The following is a 19,754-nucleotide window of genomic DNA, read 5'->3' as shown; positions in this document are numbered from 1 at the left end:
AGTGAATGAGCTGATCAGATGTCAAGACAGTGGAGTGATCTACATGTTACAGTGTTCGTGTGGTCTTCAATATGTGGGCCAGACGTCAAGAATCCTGAAAGATAGGATACGCGAACACCTATTATTGATCGAAAAGTTGAATATGGATACAGCCCTGTACAGACATTTTTCGATTAAACATAAGGGTAATATAAGAGAACTAACCTTTATGGGCATCCAGAAGATCATAAAGGATTGGAGAGGCGGCAATTATACAAAGAAACTACTCACCGCCGAATCCAAGTGGATTTTCAACCTAGATTGTCTCCACCCAAGGGGATTGAATAATAAGGAAGATCTATCCCATTTATACAATTTGACCTGAATCTCTCTCCTCCAAGTACTAGTCTTTATATGAAATAAACTAAATGTTCCCTCTATGCTGGACTTAATCAGAGGTCCACCTAAAGACGGCCAGGTATTAATACGAAATACTATCATAAGGTTCGGATTAAACATGAGATTAAGATTCCACAAACTCAATAGAGTATTAAAGTGGAGTCCAGCCTCCTGTCTTAAGGTCTGTGAACTATTACTCACCACTCTCCCTCCCCTCTCCTTCTCTTAGGGGTTAATAATAGATCTTATAACCCTATAGATCATAAGATCACATTCCAGCTAAAGAAATATTAAGCCACCTTTCAGCTATCTACTCCTCCCTTACATTGCAACCAAAGAATATTAGGCATGACAATATATAGATTGTTTATGTGAATGGATAGTAGGACACTATTTTTAAGTCTTGCTCCACATTTATTTCAGTTAGAACCATCTCTAACATACAGTTCCTCATGACAAGAGGAATCAAACAATATATCACTCTTTAGCCCAAACCAGCTTGAATCCAACCAATATTCTTGTATAGTGGTTGTTTATGCAAATGGATAGTAGGACACTATTTTTAAGTCTTGTTCCACGTTTATTTCAGTCAGAACCATCAGTTCCCCATGATAAGAGGAATCAAACAATATACAACTCTTTAGTCCAAATTAGCTTGAATTCAACTAATATTCTTGTATAGTGGTACCTAACTCTAAAGCCATTATAAGCATTATTCCATTATAAACACGCTTGGAAGTCCACTATCATTTTAGAACACATACTATGTCTCCCTTTTTAGTGCCTCACCATCGACAAATTATTTTAGAAACACATACTGTGTCTCTCTTTTCAGATCCGAACTGGTTGATCAGCTCAATTAAGATCATTGGCGGTATTATTAATCTACAAAATTAGGTAATTTACCGCATACAAGTCAATCAGGAACAGTGCTAATGATTTAATCGAATACAACAAGCAGAGTGGCCTCTGCAATCTATGTAAATAAGAAAATCCCGCTTCACGAGTTTAAAAATAACTGTTTAAATTCCCTTGAACGCAATGTGGATTAATATCTGCACCTTAAGTGAACAAGAATAACCTCACTTAGAATAACGAGAATCTTCTTTTGCGAACAAAATACAAAATTATAATGTCCGTAACCTTAAAACACTACCCTCAACCCCATGAGAGGTTAATACTGATACCACTATTATTACTTTACAACATTTAGCATGTTAAAATTGAGTACTGGTAATAGTATCAATCTAATATAAAGGGCAGATGAATGTCTGCATTCTATACAAGAAGAATGCCTCCCTTCACGAAAATCTTGAAATTACTTGTTAACTCCACTTGTGACACCAAGTGGATAAAAGTCTGTATCATATAGAAATAAGAGAATTTCCTTTTATGCCGTAAAAATCCCTTCTTCCTATGTAAATATGAATACTCCCCCCATTGACTAAAATTTTCTTTTAGGATCGTAGCTCTGAGCTAAGATAAGGTCCTTTATTCAAGCAGTAGACACAGAATACATCTATTTTACTGCATTCTGTAGTCCCAGCACACTCTGGTCGAATATCTTCTTCCTTTTTCCCCTTTTATATTTTGTTGCTCTTCTCCATTTTAAAATAACTTCGGAGGACAGCCTATTAACAAATACCCAGGCGCAATGTCAATACCTAGGCGCAACGTCACGACCAATTGGGGTTTTTGGTAAACGGAACAATAATATAATCACAAAATATAAACACAAGCGGCAAAAACCTTTTAATCAAATAAACTTTTCATTATGGCAAGGCGATCAATTACATAATACATTATATTGTATTAATGACAAAATATAAAACAATATCAAAATTAAGAAGGTGATTATAACGGAGCCGCATTAAAGTCCACCGGAAGTGACGTCAAGTGGTATCGCTTTTTATTTGTGAATGAAATGATCACCCTAAGTCAATCTAAAAAAACACACTATAAAAACAATAATAAGCAAAAAAACACATAACACTATAGATTAGATCAAAACTAACAGTGATGAATCTGTATAGGTCGATTCGAAGCTTGTACCGTAAAAAAAACCCCACCGGAAATGACGTCACAGACATACGGAGGTTTACAAAATTACAATGAGCGAACAGGGAAGGTATCTAAAGGCATTTTTGGGGGTATTGTATTATCTATAACACATGAGTTTACAAGTTACCATGCCCAAAACTGTATTGGATTAGTATTTTATTGTATAAACTCAATCCGAAACCGGAAGCGGTTATCTTAGACAATTTCCGGTAACGAGTTTACAATTGCTATATAAGGCCACCAATTCCTTTCAAATACCAGTCTTGATAAAGGCCCAGAGAGGGCCGAAACGCATAGACCTGGTAAGCCTTATTTCATTAGGAGGATATATTTGTGATATTTCTACACATTGTATTTTTTTCTTCTTTCACAGGTATCTGTTCGTTTTTTCTCCTTTTTGTATTTTTTCTTTTCCTTATATTGGGGCCAATTCCCCTATGGGCATCTAAGCACCAAGAGATAAATACTATAACCACACAGAATACATTCAACAATATCGGATTATATATTCCCACACTCAACACTTCACAGGATTGACACTTTTTACCACATTTTTTTGGATATTTGCAAAGTCTTTTTTTGGAACACTGTTGCAGTTTACACCATTACGTTTTTTCAAGTAACATTCTCACTCCTGTCATCACAGATCTGATCACACATTTGGAGTTCTTTTGGACATTTTTTTTGGATTGTTTCAGGACACTCATTTGAATCACACTTTTGGCATTATTTATTGGAACACACAGAGAATATTTTTTTTTATATTTTTTTGTATATATCTTACCTACTGTGCAAGTTTTATCGTTCGGCTTATTATTGGATGTTTTTATGTTAATTTAGCGTGAATCCATGCATTTGTAATATTGTAATATTGTATTTTTATTATTTTTATCATTGTGATTTTTTATGTATTAAATTACCATTTTAAACTTTAACCTTAGCCTCCGTATTGCTGGCGCATGGGCACACTCCTCACATTTGTCTTCAACTAGGTGATAGCTAGGTATCACCGCCTTAGGCATATAAGGTTTGGGTGGCGCTGGGATATACCTCTGTTTTATCGAAAAACATCCCAGAGCCTGCAGGAGAGGTGGAATGTCTAATAAAACCCTTCCTGAGGTTCTCTTCCAAATAACCCTTTAGATGTTCTAATTCAGTACTAGATAAAGGGTATATATGACCGCAAGGTATATCTACTCCAGGTATTAAGTCTATGGGGCAGTCATATTTGCGATGGGGTGGAAGATTTTCAGACTCTTTTTTACAAAAACCCTCTTTAAAATCTAAGTACTCCTGTGGTATTTGGTCCACTGTAGTGTAGAGAATATGATGGTTAAGAAAACAGGTAAACTTACAGTAGTTGGATACAAAATCTACAGCAGAGGTCTCCCAGGAAATTTTAGGATTATGCAACCTTAACCAGGAATAACCTAAAATGAGAGGGTATATAGCAGATGGAATCACATCAAAACTAATAAACTCAGAATGGTTTGACTCTGTGACCACCTTAATAGGTATGGTCTGAAACTGTATGGGACCTGAGGATATCTGGGCACCATCAATAACACGTACAGTCACGGGAGTTTTCTTTTTTATAAGTGGGATTTTATTTAACAGTGAATAACTTAAATCTAAATAATTCACACTCGCCCCGGAGTCAATAATCGCCTTGGACGGCAGTCGCTGGGTCTCCCACTGCAAGAGAATGGAAAGTGAGCAATGGCTGGTAGTTGTAGCTAATGACTGATCACACACATTCATTAAAATGTTCTTACCCCTTTTTTGACGAGCAAGAGCGGGACAGTCCTTCACGGTATGCTCAGAGGCACCACAGTACATACATAAGTTGTTGTTTCGCCGTCTAAGCTTTTCTTGTGGGTTTAGGGGTCCCCTCAGGAATCCTAAATCCATGGGTTCATGTGCCTCCCAATAGGTGTTTTGGTGTCAGGGGTATTACGCTCTTGTCTGCGTTCTCTTAGACGCCTATCTAAACTTATGCTTAAATTAACAAGAGCTTCAAAACTCTCTGGCAACTCAACCCTAGCCAATTCGTCTTTTAAGGAGTCAGACAATCCTAGACGGAATTGTTTTTTTAGTGATAGCTCATTCCAGTCTGAATCCTTAGACCATCTCTTGAACTCAATTATGCACTCCTCGACTGGTCTTTTATGTTGTTTTAATGACCGCATTGCAGTCTCAGCAGTAAGCTGCTTATAAGGGTCATTGTATAGCTGTGACATTGCTAGAAAAAAGGAGTCTATTGGGTGAAGTAAAGGGTCATTAGTCTCAAAGAAAAAGTTAGTCTAACTACGGGGTTCCCCCCTTAGGTAAGAAATAGTAGTAAGGACCTTAACATGGTCTGTAGGAAAAGTTTTAGGTTTTAATGTAAAGAGAAGATAACAGGCATTTCTGAATTCTCTAAATAGCTTACGGTCACCATTAAACTTGTCTGGGGGGCTAATGCTAGGTTCAGAGTGGGAATCTAGTTTCTATTTTTTCAGCTATCTCTTTAATGTATGCCTTGAGAGATGTGTTTTCCTGCTGGAGTGTATTCACAGCTTGAGCAAGTTTTTCCACTCTGTCAGTGAGTGTTTGTACATGTGTAACAATATCCACTGGGTTCATGTCGGTGGGCTTGGTAATACTGTAACAATGGATGTTATTTATATAGCAAATCCCTAGGAGAGAGGGGGAATGCTACATTAAATTAAGAGCCCAACTGTGGTTACTTAATAGTTAAACTGCTGTACGATATAAATGTATATGTGTAGTAAGATATGTAATTCAAGGATGACACTGATACCAGATAAGTGCTAGGAAGCATATATCAGAATTAAAGACCCTGCAATATTATAGGTGCAATTTGTAGTAACACCTCTATGGCTACGCTAAAGCAACTAGTGCAGCAGAGGTTACTTATGGAGCACCTGATACGGAGTAACAACACAGTGTTGAAATAAAGGCAAAATATTAGCGCAACTAGTACAGCAGTGGTAGCATATTTGTTAGGATTTGCTAAATTCTTTTAGAGAACACTACTATAACAGCTTACTGCTAATGTAGAACCACTCAGTCTCACACCTTACCTCGGATTCCCACAGATTGAACTTAAGGGAACCCTGATATGCTCATTGATCTGAGGGTCACTACAGCAGGGTAGCTGAGTGAAAACGGAACCTTCACGCAACAATGACTGCTAGCAGCAGAAAAGGAGAGTAATTCTTAGAGGAATGTAACTTCAACAGTAGTGAAAGAGTTAATTACTGCAGGTGCCTTGATTCACTCACACAAGCAGTGTAAAATAGTTTATGCAGCAGGCTTTAGCAAACACACCAGAAATCACACAGTTCTTTGTTATCTGAATGAATAAATCAAACTGAGGGCATTATGTAAACCATAATTTGATAATGAATATTAGTTATTTCCAAACTTGTTCAATGAAAGCATAAGAAGCTGTGTAAATCTCATGAAACAGGTAAAGTTGAAGTTATACAAACAGTTATTTGCAAGCAGATATGAAGGTTAATTGTGATAAAGACTGAAGTATGCTTAGGAAGTCCGTTTATGAGAAATGGTAGCAATATGAATCTTTGTCACAGTTATTTGTATGCAAGTTAGTAAGTAGAAGAAATAGTTTAGTGCATATTTGACATCTGAAGCGAATGAATCCCCAGCAGGTGAGAGTTACACAGTTAATATGGCAAGCTTGAGTGTAATGAAGTTGCAGCAGTACACACAGTTCATACAATGCAATATATACAGACCAGTATTACAGGAGATGGCAAATGAGCAGAGTAATACTGTTACCAGACAGCAAACAGTCCCAGCGGTATCACAGCGAGCCTGATAGAGAACCGCGGCGGGAGAATGTCGGGCGTGACGTCACACGCTGCAGGGAGTAACTTCAATACAGGAGAGAGACAGAGAAGTCTCTGACTGGAATAAACGGTGAAAATCTTCAGGCACAAAAGAGCATCTGCAGGTTGATTCAAGCAGGCAGAAACTCAGGGTGAGTTTAGAGAGCAATGAAGTGAAATACAGAGTTGTATAAACGGCTAGGTCTCTTCAGAAGCAGCTTGTCACTGAGCAACAAATTACCAAGCAATGAGTTCTGTTGGGAGGAGCCTTAAATAGGGCTAGTGAGTTCACTTTCTTAAAGGTACAGCATGAAAAGAGATAAATCCCTGACAGGACACCCCCCCCAAGGAGCCGCTCCGCGGATCAAGGACCAGGACGATCAGGATTCCTACGATGAAACAAGGAGACAAGACGGGGAGCAGAGACATTAGTGGAAGGTTCCCAAGAGTCCTCCTCCGGACCAAACCCTTTCCAACTGACAAGATATTGAAGTTGATTATGATGGTAACGAGAGTCTAGGATAGACTCAATCTCATACTCCATGCCATCAATAACTGAAGGATCCACCGTGTCATTCTGAGTCGTGTCTCTGATTGTACTGTACGGTTTCAAGAGAGAAACGTGGAATGTGGGATGTATCTTTAGAGAATCTGGTAGCTGAAGTGTTACAGCATTAACATTGACGACCTTTTGTATTGGATAAGGCCCTAAATATAGAGAAGCAAGTTTTTTAGAAGGAACTTGTAACCTTAAATGTTTAGTGCTTAACCAGACTTTGTCGCCAATCTTGTAATCTGGAGGCTTGGATCTACGTAGATCATAATGGTGTTTCTGAACAGCCTGAGCTTCTTGTAAGACTTGTTTCAATGTTGTGAAATTAGTGGCAATGGTGTTAACAAGATCATTGACTATAGGCATGTCGGAATTGTTGGTCCAATTTGGGTAATATGAAGGATGAAATCCATAGTTGATGTAAAATGGTGTCATTTTAGTTGACGAATTTACAGCATTATTATGGGCAAATTCGGCAGTAGCAAGTAGAGAATGCCAGTTATCTTGTTGTTGGGTGCAGTAGCAACGAAGGTACTGCTCTAATGTTTGATTTGTCCTTTCTGTTTGACCATTCGTTTGTGGATGATAAGCGGTACTCAAACGTTTGGAAATGTTGAGAGAGGAGCACAGTTGATTCCAAAACCTTGAAGTGAATTGCGTACCTCTATCTGTGGTAATTGACTCAGGTAGACCATGTAATTTCACAATGTGATTCAGAAAAAGTGAAGCAGTTTCTGAAGCTGTAGGCAATCCTCTATGTGGTAGGAAATGTGCCATTTTAGAAAATAAGTCCACTACTACTAATATGGTGTTATAATTAGCTGATGAAGGTAGATCAACAATGAAATCCATAGCAATCACTTCCCAAGGTCTATCTGGTACTGGTAAGGAGAGAAGGTAACCATAGGGACTCTTATGCTGATGTTTCTTAGTTGTACATACCATACAGGATTCAATGTACTGTTGAATAGTTTCATGCATCTTAGGCCACCAATAATTCCTTTTAATCAAATGAGCAGTTCTATGAACTCCAGGATGACCAGCCAACAAGGAGTCGTGGGCAAAGGTAAGTACCTCATTCCTGAGAGAAGGAGGTATATATAATAGAGTGCCATGGTAGTATAAATTGTCCGAATGTTTTAGTACATCCAATTGATCCAAAGATGAGTCATACCTTAAATGTTCTTGTAGAGTGGTTTTAAAATCAGTTGTTAGACAAATAATTCTATCCAAAGGTATGATAGATAAAGGAGAAACCACATCAGTAGGACGAGGTTCTTTTCTAGAAAGAGCATCGGCTTTCATATTTTTGGATCCAGGTCTATAAGTTATAACGTAATCAAAACGAGAAAAGAACAAACTCCATCGAACCTGACGAGCAGTAAGGGTCTTGTTTGATTTTAAATATTCTAAATTACGGTGATCAGTATAAATGGTGATTGGATATGTTGCACCCTCCAGGAGGTGTCGCCAAAACTCCAAAGCTGATTTGATTGCAAGAAGTTCCTTATCACAAATTCCATAATTAATCTCCGCTGAACTCATAGTTCTAGAATAATAGGAGACAGGATGCAAAGGTTCTTTATCAGAATGTCTTTGAGATAAAACAGCCCCCACAGCAAACTCAGAAGCATCAACTTCCAGCGTAAATTGACATGTGGGATCTGGAAATTGTAAAATAGGGGCTGAGACAAATTTACTTTTTAGAATATTAAAGGAATGATCAGCATCTTGATTCCAAACAAACTTAACTTGCTTACGTGTTAGCGTAGTGAGAGGTCTGACAATAAGAGAGAAATCTTTAATGAACTTTCTATAAAAGTTCGCAAAGCCAAGAAATCTTTGAACATCTTTTTTATTACGTGGAATAGGCCAGTTAGTGATAGCGTCCACTTTGCTTGACTCCATTGAAATTCCAGCTGGTGAGATGCAATATCCAAGGAATGATATGGTGTTTGTGTTAAAAATACACTTTTCAAGCTTTGCATAGAGATGGTGTGCCCTTAAACGTGTTAATACTTGTTTGACATGTACAATGTGAGCCTGTAGAGAATTTGAATAAACCAAGATGTCATCCAAGTATACGACAATACAGACATCTAACAAATCATGAAAGACATCATTTATAAAACACTGAAATGTCGCTGGGGCATTGCACAACCCGAAAGGCATTACAGTGTATTCATACAAACCGTATCTAGTACGGAATGCAGTTAACCATTCATCCCCTGCCCTCATCCTGATCAAATTATAGGCACCTCTAAGGTCTAGTTTAGTAAAAACTGTGGCACCTTGTAAACGTTCAATAAGTTCAGGTATGAGGGGCAGGGGGTATCTGTTCTTTTTTGTGCATTTGTTCAACTGCCTATAATCGATGATAGGCCTAAGACTGCCATCTTTATTTTTTACAAAGAACATTGCTGCAGCTGCAGAGGAGGTGGAAGGTCTAATAAACCCTTTTTTCAAGTTGTCATCTAAATATTCTTTTAAATGATTTAACTCTGGCTGTGACAACGGATATATATGACCGTATGGTATGGAGCTTCCAGGTATAAGATCAATAGGACAGTCATAGTCTCTGTGTGGAGGTAAGGACTCAGCCTCTTTTTTATCAAAAACATCAGCAAACTCACTATAGCATTCTGGTAACTTATGTTCAGTGATTTGACAAAGTGTGTGTACCCCAAAACAAGATTGCTTACAATGATTTGAATCGAAAACCACTGATGCTGTAGACCACAAAATAGTGGGGTTATGTTTTATTAACCAATTCAATCCAAGAATTAGTGGATAAACAGAAGATGGAAGGACATCAAACGAAATAAACTCTGTGTGACCTGAAGGGGTAACCACTTTGAGTGGGATAGTGTGGTGAGTTATGGGACCAGAGCTAAAGAATGAACCGTCAACCAGACGAATAGCTAGTGCAACATTCTTTTTTATTAGTGGTATGTGGTTATTAACAACAAAAGTGTTATCAGCAAAATTCCCAGAAGCCCCAGAGTCAATTATGGCCTGAACGTTTATCTTCTGATGGGACCACTGTAAGGAGACATAAATAGATAGATGAGATTTTATGCTGTTAACCAAATTAACTGTATGGTCATTAGATGAAGCCTTACCCTTCTTTTGTCGAATCAGAGAGGGACAGTCCCTAACTCCATGGTTCTTTTCAGCACAGTATAAACATAAGTTTAGAAGCTTACGCCTTGCTTTCTCTTCAGGTCTTAAGGGTCCCCTAATAACTGCAACATCCATGGGTTCTTCTATGGATCTAGTGGATACTGTGGTAGGAGTTGAGTGATAATAATTGGGAGTCCTTCTGGTGGTATTCTCCGAATAAGATCTTTCTGACTTCCTTTCCCTAAGTCGACAATCTATGCCAATAGAGAGGGTCATCAAGGCATCCAAGTCCTCTGGAATCACACCCCTTGCCAACTCATCCTTAACTGCATCATTGAGCCCCAAACGGAACTGATTGCGTAGAGCAGGAATATTCCAAAGGGTGTCAGGAGCCCATCTTTTGAATTCACTAATGTAATCTTCTACCATTCTTTTGCCCTGCCTTAAAGATCTAATGGCAGTTTCAGCAGTATTTTTTTTTATTGTGATCTTCATATAAGAGAGACATAGCAGAAAAAAAATCTTCTAGGGAATTTAGGATAGGATCATCTTTTTCATAAAAAGCATTGGCCCAAGACCTGGCCTCACCTCTGAGAAATGAAATTACAGTTAGAACTCTAATCCTGTCAGTTGGGTATGACTTAGGTTTCAAAGTAAAAAGCAGAGTGCAGGAATTCCTGAAATCCCTGAACATAGATCTGTCCCCAGAGAACTTTTCAGGCGGACTAACAATGGGTTCTGGGGATGACTCAACATTAGGAGTTTTGTTAGCAAGGTGATCATTAATACATTTTTTTATATTCTGATTCTCTAATTGAATATCCCTTAAGCCTTGAATCATGTGATCCATACTCTGAGCTAGAGAACCAACTCTCCTGGACAGTTCACTTACATCCATGATTTTAGCTGTTAGTAGTATTCCTTTTTTAAGGCTTGGTAATATGTTAGGATTTGCTAAATTCTTTTAGAGAACACTACTATAACAGCTTACTGCTAATGTAGAACCACTCAGTCTCACACCTTACCTCGGATTCCCACAGATTGAACTTAAGGGAACCCTGATATGCTCATTGATCTGAGGGTCACTACAGCAGGGTAGCTGAGTGAAAACGGAACCTTCACGCAACAATGACTGCTAGCAGCAGAAAAGGAGAGTAATTCTTAGAGGAATGTAACTTCAACAGTAGTGAAAGAGTTAATTACTGCAGGTGCCTTGATTCACTCACACAAGCAGTGTAAAATAGTTTATGCAGCAGGCTTTAGCAAACACACCAGAAATCACACAGTTCTTTGTTATCTGAATGAATAAATCAAACTGAGGGCATTATGTAAACCATAATTTGATAATGAATATTAGTTATTTCCAAACTTGTTCAATGAAAGCATAAGAAGCTGTGTAAATCTCATGAAACAGGTAAAGTTGAAGTTATACAAACAGTTATTTGCAAGCAGATATGAAGGTTAATTGTGATAAAGACTGAAGTATGCTTAGGAAGTCCGTTTATGAGAAATGGTAGCAATATGAATCTTTGTCACAGTTATTTGTATGCAAGTTAGTAAGTAGAAGAAATAGTTTAGTGCATATTTGTCATCTGAAGCGTATATGAATCCCCAGCAGGTGAGAGTTACACAGTTAATATGGCAAGCTTGAGTGTAATGAAGTTGCAGCAGTACACACAGTTCATACAATGCAATATATACAGACCAGTATTACAGGAGATGGCAAATGAGCAGAGTAATACTGTTACCAGACAGCAAACAGTCCCAGCGGTATCACAGCGAGCCTGACAGAGAACCGCGGCGGGAGAATGTCGGGCGTGACGTCACACGCTGCAGGGAGTAACTTCAATACAGGAGAGAGACAGAGAAGTCTCTGACTGGAATAAACGGTGAAAATCTTCAGGCACAAAAGAGCATCTGCAGGTTGATTCAAGCAGGCAGAAACTCAGGGTGAGTTTAGAGAGCAATGAAGTGAAATACAGAGTTGTATAAACGGCTAGGTCTCTTCAGAAGCAGCTTGTCACTGAGCAACAAATTACCAAGCAATGAGTTCTGTTGGGAGGAGCCTTAAATAGGGCTAGTGAGTTCACTTTCTTAAAGGTACAGCATGAAAAGAGATAAATCCCTGACAATATTAGAGTCCTGATACAAAGTAACAAACACAACGTTGGTATAGTGCACAACATGCAAGTGTTGGTATAGTGCACAACCACTTGCAAGGGTAGAGCAGTCTTAGGAGCGAACTCGAGCAGTCCGGTAACTGGGATGTGTAGCAGCGATCAGCGGTCTCAGATTCCTCGATGCGGCCTCTCCGGCGTGTGACGTCACCGTGGATGGATACTGCAGTTCCGGAGATGGATACCCGGTAGAGGAACGCAACTTCAGGGAAAGCCCACAGAGGAACGAGTAGCAGGTGAATGGAATGAAGAGCTTGAAAGCGTTAAGCTAAATAAGTTGTAGAACAGTCCTGAGGTAGGTCAGGAAACAGCAAGAATTACCAAGCAATGAATTGGGTACATGGTTGAGTTTAAATAGCAATGACTTAGTTTATGTAAACGCCCCTAAAAGCTATAGCACAATACGGAGCAAGGGCTGATATAAAGGAAACTTATGACACACTCCCAGGTTGGAAAGATCCTGAACACAACGTAAGAATGCCTCTCTCTTTATCTGGTCTACAGATAATCTTGAGAGAAGGAACCTGCCCCTAATTTGTATCCGTGGGACACTATGTCCACCACCCAGGGATACGGGACATCCCGAACCTAAGCCTGAGCGGACAAAGAGAGTGTGCCCCCTACTAGATCCCCTCCCGGATCGAGGGCAAACCCTTCATGCTGACTTTGAGTCAGTAACAGGCTTCTTAAATTGCTTCCCCTTGCTCCAAGACTGATTGGACTTCCAGGAGGACTTGGACTGTTCCTGCTTGAAAGAGGAGGGGGAAGGCTTACCTGAAAAGTTTTGAAAGGAATGAAAATTACTCTGACGACCCTTCCTCTTATTTCTCTTATCCTGAGGTAGAGAATGTCCTTTTCCTCCCATAATATGTTAAATAGTCTCAGCTAAACCCCGGCCAAACAAGGTCTTACCCTTGTAAGGAATCGACAAAAGCTTAGACTTGGAGGACACATCCACAGACCAGGACTTCAACCATAAGGCCCTGCGAGCCAGAACAGCAAAGCCAGAAATCTTTGCTCCCAACTTAATGACCTGCAAAGAAGCATCCTTGATAAAGGAGTTGTCAAGGTATAAGTAAAGATATATATATATATTAATCATATATTTGGCTAGTCAGTAGCAAATGGTTCATTCATTCAGAAAAATTGACTTCACTCATGTTCAGTTCTTCCCCCCATTTAGTATGCAAAGTTATTCTAAACACCCAAGTGAGGACAATAAAACATTTGGTTTATTTAACTTTAACAGCCATTTCAAGAGACCATATGTTTTACTACCTGGAAATGTGTGATAGACTTCCTACTCCTTACAACGTTGCCTAGAGGTCTGGTCTAGGTTATATGTTTTGTGAAAAAGTAACCATTTGCATTTCACATGCAAATTGACCCCATGCTATGTAAGTGGGGCAATGAAAACTTGGCCAGCAAAGACATATGTTATGATATACTACTTAAATAAAAATATATATATATATATATTTTTCCCTTTATACAGCCTGAAAGTTTAAATGACTACATAACAGTCTATGATCTGCTGGATTTTATATAATTTTGAACACTACATAGAAATGAATATATATCTATGGGAAATGGATTAAAATTGTGTAATAGATTAAATGGCAATTACAATAAACCCATTGTTAAAAGATAGCATAGAAAGTAATACATGTGTGTATATATATACATGTACATATATTCAGACAACATATTATATTAAATAAATAATTGCTGTATTGAATAATAAGTAAATTGACAATATTACAAATAGACATATGAATGCTTAAATCATTTCTAACAATTATTTCTATTTTATTGCAGGCAACCATTGGTCATAGACATCAATTTATATATTCAGAATTTGTTAGAAATGTGAAACATGCTGTATTTGCATAAATGCAATATCAGGATTTTAAATGCTATCAATCTGGAATAATTAGCAGTATAATTACTTTAATAGAATATAATGTTAAAGACACATGAAAAAAATAATCAGAAAATTCACATGGTGCTATCCTGCCTAGAATTCGGATTGTAAGTAATTGATGCAATGTTATAGTATTGTTTAATATAATCATTATATGAAAAATATTGTAAAATGTTTAGAAATGGTTCATTTATCTGTTTGTTTGTCATGTGGCCAACCGATGGACAGAATCCGGTGTTGCGATGCAGGTATTACAGCCAAGAGATGATTGGTTGTTGCAAGGATGCATCTCCTTGACAACATACATTCACAAGGTGAACCAATCAGAAGGGACAAGGTTCCGAAGGGCCGCCCATATTTCTCATCGTTGATTAAACAATATAAGTTGTAGGCAGGATAGGAGAAGAGGGTGGACTGCTGATTTTGTAAACTGACTGAGAACTGTTGCGTGGGAGACAGTCAAACTATAAGAAAAGTGGGCCATACTTTTTCTTATCAATTGCAATTACACTTATTTTTATATGAGGTGGGACAAGTCTTGAAGCTGAATATCATCTGGTAAAGTGTATATATATATATATATATATATATATATATATATATATATATATATATATATATATATAAAAGGTTAAATATTACAGGTAATAATTTAAAACAAAAATATATGTATAGTCACTACAGTTTAAAGTATAGTTGAGAGATTTAAAAGAGCAGCTTATATTTTAGTTTATATTCATAGCCTGTATATTGTTAAACAAATCCTTGATGCTAAATTGTTTTATCTGTGCAAATATACGGCTAGATTTAGAGTTTGGCGTTAGCCGTCAAAAGCAGCGTTAAGATGTCCTAATGCTGCTTTTTACCGCCCGCTGGTATTTAGAGTCAGCCAGGAAAGGGTCTAACGCTCACTTCCTTACCGCGACTCCAGGCTACCGCAGATCCCCTTACGCCAATTGTGTATCCTATTTTTTCTATGGGATCTGCCTAACGCCGGTATTTGGAGTCTTGCAAGAAGTGAGCGGTAGACCCTCTACCGACAAGACTCCTACCGACAAAAAAAAAGTCAGTAGTTAAGAGCTTTATGGGCTAATGCGTGAATATAAAGCTCCTAACTACTGTGCTACAAAGTACACTAACACCCATAAACTACCTATGTACCCCTAAACCGAGGTCCCCCACATCGCTGCCACTATAATAAAAAAATGTAACCCCTAATCTGCCGACTGGACACCGCCACCACCTACATTATCCCTATGAACCCCTAATCTGCTGCCCCTAACATCGCCGACCCCTATATTATATTTATTAACCCCTTATCTGCCCCCCCCCAAACGTCACCGCTACCTAACTACACTTATTAACCCGTAATCTGCCGACCGGACCTCACCGCCACTATAATAAATGTAATTACCCCTAAACCTAACTCTAACCCTAACACCCCCCTAAGTTAAATATCATTTTAATTAAACAAAATAATATTCCTAAAATAAAATAAAATAATCCTATTTAAAACTAAATACTTACCTATAAAATAAACCCTAAAATAGCTACAATATAACTAATAATTACATTGTAGCTATTTTAGGATTTATATTTATTTTACAGGCAACTTTGTATTTATTTTAACTAGGTACAATAACTATTAAATAGTTAATAACTATTTAATAGCTACCTAGTTAAAATAACTACAAAATTACCTGTAAAATAAATCCTTATGTAAGTTACAAATACACCTAACACTACACTATCATTGAATTACTTAAATAAATAAACTACAATTAGCTAAACTAAAATACAATTAAATAAACTAATCTATAATACAAAAAACAAACAAACACTAAATTACAAAAAATAAAAACAATTACAAGAAGTTTAAACTAATTACACCTAATCTAAGCCCCCTAATAAAATAAAAAAGCCCCCCAAAATAAAAAATTGCCCTACCCTATCCTAAATTACAAAAGTAATCAGCTCTTTTACCAGCCCTTAAAAGGGCTTTTTGCGGGGCATTGCCCCAAAGTAATCAGCTCTTTTACCTGAAAATAAAAATACAATACCTCCCCCCAACATTACAACCCACCACCCACATACCCCTACTCTAACCCACCCAAACCCCCCTTAAAAAACCTATCGCTAACCCCCTGAAGATCTCCCTACCTTGAGTCGTCTTCACCCAGCCGAGCCGAATTCTTCATCCAAAGTGCGCAGAGGAGGTCCTTCATCCGGTAGAAGTCTTCATCCAAGCGGGGCAAGAAGAGGTCCTCCATCCGGTAGAAGTCTTCATCCAGGCGGCGTCTTCAATTTTCATCCATCCGGAGCGGAGCCATCTTCAAAGGAGCCGATGCGGAGCCATCCTCTTCAACCGACGATTTCCCGACGAATGAAGGTTCCTTTAAGGGACGTCATCCAAGATGGCGTCCCTTCAATTCCGATTGGCTGATAGGATTCTAAGGTAGAAAAAAATCTGATTGGCTGATGCAATCAGCCAATCAGATTGAAGTTCAATCCGATTGGCTGATCCAATCAGCCTATCGTATTGAGCTCGCATTCTATTAACTGATCGGAACAGCCAATACAATGTGAGCTCAATACGATTGGCTGATTGGATCAGCCAATCGGATTTAACTTCAATCTGATTGGCTGATTGCATCAGCCAATCAGATTTTTTCTACCTTAATTCCGATTGGCTGATAGAATCCCATCAGCCAATCGGAATTGAAGGGACGCCATCTTGGATGACGTCCCTTAAAGGAACCTTCATTCATCGGGAAGTCGTCGGTTGAAGAGGATGGCTCTGCGTCGGCTCCTTTGAAGATGGCTCTGCTCTGCTCCGGATGGATGAAGATTGAAGACGCCGCCTGGATGAAGACTTCTACCGGATGGAGGACCTCTTCTTGCCCCGCTTGGATGAAGACTTCTACCGGATGAAGGACCTCCTCTGCGCACCTTGGATGAAGAATTCGGCTCGGCTGGGTGAAGACGACTCAAGGTAGGGAGATCTTCAGGGGGTTAGCGATAGTTTTTTTTAAGGGGGGTTTGGGTGGGTTAGAGTAGGGGTATGTGGGTGGTGGGTTGTAATGTTGGCGGGTATTGTATTTATATTTACAGGTAAAAGAGCTGATTACTTTGGGGCAATGCCCCGCAAAAAGCCCTTTTAAGGGCTGGTAAAAGAGTTGATTACTTTTGTAGTTTAGAATAGGGTAGGGCATTTTTTTATTTTGGGGGATTTTTTAATTTATTAGGGGGCTTAGATTAGGTGTAATTAGTTTAAACTTCTTGTAATTATTTTTTTGCTTTGTAATTTAGTGTTTGTTTTTTTTGTATTATAGAATAGTTTATTTTATTGTATTTTAGTTTAGCTAATTGTAGTTTATTTATTTAATTAATTTAATGATAGTGTAGTGTTAGGTGTATTTGTAACTTAGGTTAGGATTTATTTTACAGGTAATTTTGTAATTATTTTAACTAGGTAGCTATTAAATAGTTATTAACTATTTAATAGCTATTGTACCTAGTTAAAATTAATACAAAGTTGCCTGTAAAATAAATATATATCCTAAAATAGCTAAAATGTAATTATTAGTCATATTGTAGCTATTTTAGGGTTTATTTGATAGGTAAGTATTTAATTTTAAATAGGATTATTTTATTTTATTTTAGGAATATTATTTCGTTTAATTAAAATTATATTTAATTTAGGGGGGTGTTAGGGTTAGAGTTAGGTTTAGGGGTTAATAATTTTATTATAGTAGCAGTGACGTTGTGGGAAGAAGATTAGGGGTAAATAATTGTAGGTAGGTGGCGGCGATGTTAGGGAGGGCAGATTAGGGGTTAATACTATTTATTCTAGTGTTTGCGAGGCGGGAGTGCGGCAGTTTAGGGGTTAATACATTTAATATAGTGTCGGTGAGGTCCGGTCGGCAGATTAGGGGTTAATAAGTGTAGGTAAGGTAGCGGCGACGTTGGGGGGGCAGATTAGGGGTTAATAAATATAATATAGGTGGCGGCGATGTTGGGGGCAGCAGATTAGGGGTTCATAGGGATAATGTAGGTTGCGGCGGTGTCCGGAGCGGCAGATTAGGGGTTAATAGTATAATGCAGTTGTCAGCGATAGCGGGGGTGGCAGATTAGGGGTTAATAAGTGTAAGGTTAGGGGTGTTTAGACTTAGGGTTCATGTTAGAGTGTTAGATGCAGAGTTAGAGAGTGTTTCCCCATAGGAAACAATGGGGCTGCGTTAGGAGCTGAACGCTGCTTTTTTGCAGGTTAGGTTTTTTTTCAGCCCAAACTGCCCCATTGTTTCCTATGGGGATATCGTGCACGAGCACATTTTTCCAGCTTACCGCTACCGTAAGCAACGCTGGTATTGAGGGTTGAAGTGGAGCTAAATTAGGCTCAACGCACCGTTGACGGATACCTCCGGCTACCCCGACTGGGTAGCTCCGCTAAACGGGTCCTGCTTCCTCCCTGACGATTGCAGCTATGTAGCTGGCAAGTGAACACAGCCTGTAGCCACCCCTGATGCCTGATAGCACCAGTACTCAGGGTCCCACCCTGTAGCAGACTCCAGCTACCAGACTAGGTAGCTCTGTCAGAGTGTCCTTCCTCTGCCTGGAACAGGCTGCTATGTAGCCCAGGAAAAGTGATTTTAGCTGGAGCAAACCCAAATAACTAGACAGCCTAGCATTCAGGTTTAACAGGAACTGATTTTATTGTAAACACACACTCCTTTTATACAGTCAGCTCATCTTGAAAAGACAATGGACAATCCCATTATTTTCCCGCCATTCCCGCCCCTCCAGACAGCCCGGCACCTCCATAGGAGCCACAGTCCCACATAATCCCAATACATATTGGTGGCGGTTTCGGGGTGATCCCTGTGGAGCGGCGGCACTTACAGGGTGTCATTTTAAAGCTCTTGGTCCCCAGATTTCACAGTCCAAAAATCAGCATGATTCGTTACTGGGGACCGGAGTTACAGTCCGATTAAATTATGGGGTTAGGGGTGTCCAAAAACCCCGGTTCCCAAAGGAGCTCCCCTCCGGCAATTCCCCCACCCCTTGACCTCCCCAGGGGCTACTAATCCCTAAAAGAGCAGAGCTCCGGGGCACATGGTTGCTGGAGCGACCTGGGTTAAAATTTGCAGGTGTTCTGCTGTCCTGTGGCCGACCGGGAGTTCCAGGAGCCTGGCCAGCCTGAGAGCGGTTAGGCGGGTGTCCGTTGTAAGGCGGCTGACCGGGAGTTCCAGGAGCCTGGCCAGCCTAGGAGTATTTTCCTGGTCATACACTAACTTTTCTCTGAACACAAAAACAAGCCAACACAAAGCAAACAAACAGCTTCCAGAGATGGTGGTTGCTCTGAGGAGCCCAAAACCACTGAGAAACAACAGGGGTGTGGTTGTAGCCTTAGCCGTCTGATATCCCTGACAGCACCCTTTTCTGAGCCTAACCCAGCCACTCAGACAACTCTAAATACCAGCGTTGTTTGAAGGGTGCGCTGGGAAAAAAAGCAGCGTTAGCTACGCGGGGACAAAAGCAGCGTTAGCTACGCGGGTTTTTACCGACAAAACTCTAAATCTAGGCGATAGTTATAACTCAGAGTTTGATTGTTGGCACAAATAATATATATAACTTTAAATTAGAGTATACATACTGTCCTATTGTTTAACTAAGCATTGTTA

The sequence above is a fragment of the Bombina bombina genome, chromosome 12, assembly GCF_027579735.1.
Source record: "Bombina bombina isolate aBomBom1 chromosome 12, aBomBom1.pri, whole genome shotgun sequence".
Taxonomy (NCBI): domain Eukaryota; kingdom Metazoa; phylum Chordata; class Amphibia; order Anura; family Bombinatoridae; genus Bombina; species Bombina bombina.
This window is presented reverse-complemented; position numbering follows the sequence as displayed.